The 5,602-nt window shown below is 31.8% G+C and overlaps 1 long non-coding RNA gene across 1 annotated transcript; it reads right to left on the bottom strand.

Moving 5' to 3' along the window:
* Window positions 1–905: 905 nt before the first annotated feature.
* Window positions 906–5,148, bottom strand: LOC135087242 (uncharacterized). The gene is made up of 3 exons (XR_010260723.1): window positions 4,762–5,148; window positions 4,492–4,625; window positions 906–4,220 (listed from the first exon to the last, which is right to left on the bottom strand). It is a non-coding gene; the product is annotated as an uncharacterized LOC135087242 (long non-coding RNA).
* Between the last annotated feature and the right edge of the window lie 454 nt (window positions 5,149–5,602).

Below are 5,602 nucleotides of genomic sequence, written 5' to 3'. Positions count from 1 at the left end.
TCTCTGTGGGCAGACTCGCTCTTTCTAAATAAACAAAAAATATAAAATTGCTCAAATTCAATGAAACCAATGTAAAATCTTTGTTTCTTGACATAGGTATCATTAAAAATGATAAGTGTAATTAGTGGTAAAACGTTTTAGGAAGAAATTACTGTAAAAAATGTGAAAAATGTTTACAATGATCCAATGTCGGAAATCACGAAATAAACAGGACACCACGAACTACCGCAACCACGCACTACAAAATTTTGCACCAATTCTTGTGATAAAACAATGATTATTTCCTGTAAACAATCTCAAACGAAATTAACTGCTTAATAAACAAAATAGTAAACAACCGCCATGATGGGCCGATCTGTGATGGGCCGGATTGGGCCGATGTTGCCACATGGTACCGATTACCCAGGAATTGGGATTGTAATTCCCTGATTCGCCAACACATTAAGCCTAAATGGCCGACAATTTTGTGATTTTTTATATAACTAGGTAATCTTAGTTTCAAATATTAATTATTTATTTAACTTCTGATTTGGTTAGTGAATTGGCTATTTCGAAGAATTTACAAGGAGATTTAAATCAGAAGATAGCAATACTACAGTTCACATTAAAAAGAGAGGTAGGGCCGCAGAGAGCGAGATAGATATAAGTAGGTATTTGACTCAAGTTTTTGTTCCAACTCTGCCCTCCATTTTTATCTTTAGCTTCATGGCGCGGACGCGTTGTCAGTGTGAAGTGCCGCGCGTGTTTTCTATACAAACTGAGGTACTTGCATCTGTCGCCCCGCGCTCCGCGGCGGAGCGCGGCGCAGGGCGCAGTGTGATAACCGCCTAACTCCGAACATGAAAGTATATTATTAAGCTTTGCTTCTAGTCCGTTTCAGTTTTTAAGATAAATCTATAAAGCAAACAAACTTTCAAATCTATCATTTTATTGTCCGAAAAACATTTTCATTATACATTAACGCTTCTTTGAGCAATGTTTCTCTAAATATATGTATTTAAAATTTTTGTTAAGGACATCAATTTTCTATGCTTTCATATTTTTATAAATGTTAGTAAAAGATTACACTTCATAGACAATGTAGAGTTATTATAATATGTATTAACTATGTAGGTAGATAGAACTATTTCAATCTAATTTTTACGAGCAAAACAGAGTCAGGTATTCTTTAAAAAAAAATTAAAAAGTAAAATTTCTTGGATGGCGAGTGTGACAGAAATATGTATTATTATTTTATACTCAAATTTTAACGTACAAGTTATATCATTAAAAAACATGTAACATGTAATTCAACCTTTCTGCACTTGCTACTCAGTAAGGTTTTTGTTGTTTTACAAGTGGGATTTAAATGCATACAAACTGTTAATGATGAAAATAAATTACAATAAAATACATAATAATTTCCAATAGCTTGTTTTTCAGCCTGCTGGCTTCTAAATGTAGCTACAACCTACAAACACTATTTACATCTGAACTACTATATCTACATGAAATATAACATTACAGAAGGTGAAGGACAAGTCGGCAAAATTTTGTAAATAATAAACTGAGATAACCATCTCGAATCCAAGATCATAAGTCTTTTTTTCTCTCCTCAAATTTAAGTACCTAGATAATGTTCCCATAGTGCCATTTTGGCATTTAATTTCCCCTTGCGGTGTAAAGCTATAAAATGTATTTGTATAAAATGCATCAATCATAAATATTGTTGATAAAAAGACATTCATTTATTACAAGAGGAAATGCCTGCCGCTGGTTCCCAACTGTTCTATGATACATGATCAGTAATCTATTGTTTAAATGTTTGCCAACCTGACTTTCACCATCAATGAATATATTAGTCAGTATTTTTTAAATTAATTACATCTCAATTTTTCCGATACAGACATCAATAAAATAGTTAAAGTAATCATATGAAACAATTGATAGAATAAATATATCACTATTAAAAAATCTACCTAAATAAATAGTATGATAACATACGAGTTGAAGGTCTAATTTCTTTGTTATTTAATTGTAGTACAATATAATAAAATACAGGGTGTTTGGCGCATCGTGTGCCAAAATGATTTGGCAGATAGAATGGGTCATTTCCTATATTTTCAGCCCCCATAACACGTTCCATGCCGGGCGGCTACTTTTATATTAATTTTTTTAGTAATTTCACCAAAATACCCAAATCGCATCATTTAATTTCGATTTAAAAAAAACTACTAGGCGTAGCCTCAAAGTAAATATTTTGTTTTGACGTGCATTGATGTAGGGTTGCATCAAATCTAAATTTACTGGCAAATATCATCTAGTTTTTTTTAAATTCAGTTTTGAAGTTTTTCTAAAAGTTAAAAATGGACTGAACATTTAAGTTTACATGGCTATAAAAAAATAAATAAAAGAGATAGCGATCTTCGGATTTTATCAAAACTTCTCTAGTCTATCTCCATTTAAACGGTATACTAATCTTGTTTAAATAATAACAATAACTTCACAAATTCCTTAAATTAGTGCATTGACTCTACTCGGACTGATTTGCGAAATTTGTGTTTATAGCCCCTTTTGTGTGAATAGCACGTTATTAAACACCTAACAGGTAAAAAATATTTATCTTATGCAATGTAAAAACCTTTTCCCTATCGTTTTTCAATGTGGATTTCTTGAATTTAAGGACGAAAATAATTATTTTGATCGTTTATTAATTATTACAAATTTTGTTCAAAATGTCCGCCTCGGCAACGTATACACTCACGACATCTTCTTCTAATTTCGACTGTTGTCGTATGCAGCCACATTTCTCTTTTTATTACTACAAAGGCGTTTTCTATTCGTTGTTGTAGTTCTTCTATTGTTTGAATCCGTTACGTACACCAGTTCTTTAGCTCGTCCCCAGACGTAAAAATCTAACGGAATTAGGTCTGGGGAACGTGCAGGCCACTGTATAGGGCCATCTCTTCCAATCCACGAGTAGAAAACGCCTTTGTAGTAATAAAAAGAGAAATGTGGCTGCATACGACAACAGTTAAAATTAGAAGAAGATGTCGTGAGTGTATACGTTGCCGAGACGGTCATTTTGAACAAAATTTGTAATAATTAATAAACGATCAAAATAATTATTTCCGTCTTTAATTTCAAGAAATCCACATTGAAAAACGATAGGGTAAAGGTTTTTACATTGCATAAGATAAATAATGTTTACCTGTTAGGTGTTTAATAAAGTGCTATTCACACAAAAGGGGCTATAAACACAAATTTCGCAAATCAGTCCGAGTAGAGTCAATGCACTAATTTAAGGAATTTGTGAAGTTATTGTTATTATTTAAACAAGATTAGTATACCGTTTAAATGGGGATAGACTAGAGAAGTTTTGATAAAATCCGAAGATCGCTATCTCTTTTATTTATTTTTTTATAGCCATGTAAACTTAAATGTTCAGTCCATTTTTAACTTTTAGGAAAACTTCAAAGCTGAATTAAAAAAAAACTGGATGATATTTGCCAGTAATTTAGATTTGATGCAACCCTACATCAATGCACGTCAAAACAAAATATTTACTTTGAGGCTACGCCTAGTAGTTTTTTTTTAAATCGAAATTAAATGATTCGATTTGGGTATTTTGGTGAAATTACTAAAAAAATTAATATAAAAGTAGCCGCCTGACATGGAACGTGTTATGGGGGCTGAAAATATAGGAAATGACCCATTCTATCCGCCAAATCATTTTGGCACACGATGCGCCAAACACCCTGTATATTGTTTAATAATACATAAAAAATTGAATATATGACTAGTTATACATGTAACACAATATTCAAAATACAGGGTGTTAGGTAAATGGGTATATGAGCCGACACTAGCCCATGTTAACATGGTCATATAAATGGTATGGTGAAGTTAGAAAATTGATATCTTCATTTTAATTATTTTAATTTTCATACAAATCGGATTTTATAAAATTTATTTTGTATGAAAATTAAAAAAAAATAAAATGATTATATCTAATTTCTGACTTCACCATACCATTTATATGACCATGTTAACATGGGCTACTGCCGGCTCATATACCCATTTACCTAACACCCTGTATAGAAGTTGTAAATTGTAATTTCTTATTTTAAAATCATTTTCATTACTTCACCAGTTGCGATTCATATATTTAAACTTTTCTTCAATTTGTTGTAGTCATCCCGAACCTTTTTACACTCACTTTGGAGATCTTCAAATTGACTCTGAAAACAGGAATTTCATTTAATATTTATTTATTTATTGACAGCCAGGAATAGCCAAGCAGTTTTTATAAACAGATTCTACTGACTATGACTAGATTACGTCTCCTCCTCATGTTCTGACTAACAAATGAATAATTATATTTTTTATCTGCAACCATCTAAGTAGGTCTTCTATAAATGTATAGAAGAAAAGATCTAAAGAGCTGTTAGAAAAAAAAGACATTAATTTATGAAGTACTCATGAGAATGTTTTAAAAACCGAATTAATTACCTGACATATTGTAGACTGTTGTTTCATGGCAACACAACTTTCCATAATGTCCTTAAACCGTTCCTTGTCTAATTCATGAGCTTTTTGTGTCTCTGTTAACAATTTGTCTATACGATCTTTATACTGGGTCACCTCTGTAAACACAAGATAAAGTGGTTAAAATTCATTTTAATAAATTTCAATTTACTTGTAAGTTGTGACCATAATTATCATAAAAATATAAAATTAATTTAATGTGGGCTAAGATGAGGAGAAATTTTTTTCACTTACCATTCAACTGATATTTCAGAGACGATAATTCAGTTAAACATCTCTCTCCCGAAGATTGAACAGTACTTTTCTCTTGCAAATTGTTCAAATAAAGATACAAAGCACTAACCGTAAGCGTTATAAACATAAATAAAGCAAATAACTTGTTTTTAGACTTGGGCAAATAGCGAGTAAACATTTTTGCGTTCTATCAGGAATTGACGCTAAAATTAACACAGAAATCCTTTAACCCAACTTTTTAAACATATTTTTCTGGAATTATATACCTATTTAGTTTTTCCTGCTTTCTTCTGTTTCTTTTTAAATCGATAAGATTTATATCAAACAATAACAAAAATAAAGAATCACTCTGTCGCTCTGTCGGAGTCTTGAAATGCCACAGATTATGCAGGCCGAGTCAGTGACAGTGAGTGAGGCAGGCACACACAAATAGAGTCACGGCTACATAGCTCAATGTGGCTCAATGCACGGTTATTAAAACAACGTTTATATACGTGATATTCATTTGTTTAGAATGTTTCAAACTTTAATGTTTCTGGATGAACATTTCAATTATTTCCGAGGTAGTTAATTAATCTAAAAAACTCTTAGAGAATCTAAAATAAACTTATAATAATTATTTGAAATGAAAAAATGATTTCTTGGGTATTATTAGCATGTAAAAGATAAATTAAACTTCGGAAATGTGGCCTTTCACTATAGGCCTTAAGTGGCCCCGAGACGATCAATGAGGGCTATCGTTTTTATACTTAACAGTTGGCACCCCTGGCGATTGACAGGACCTTACTCTACAGTGGCGCCATCTTGATGAGTGCAAATACGATAGTCCTCCTACCACTTT

The sequence above is a fragment of the Ostrinia nubilalis genome, chromosome Z (genome assembly GCF_963855985.1).
Source record: "Ostrinia nubilalis chromosome Z, ilOstNubi1.1, whole genome shotgun sequence".
In the NCBI taxonomy this organism is placed as follows: domain Eukaryota; kingdom Metazoa; phylum Arthropoda; class Insecta; order Lepidoptera; family Crambidae; genus Ostrinia; species Ostrinia nubilalis.
The sequence above is the reverse complement of the archived record's forward strand: the minus strand, read 5'-3'. Positions and strand labels throughout refer to the sequence as shown.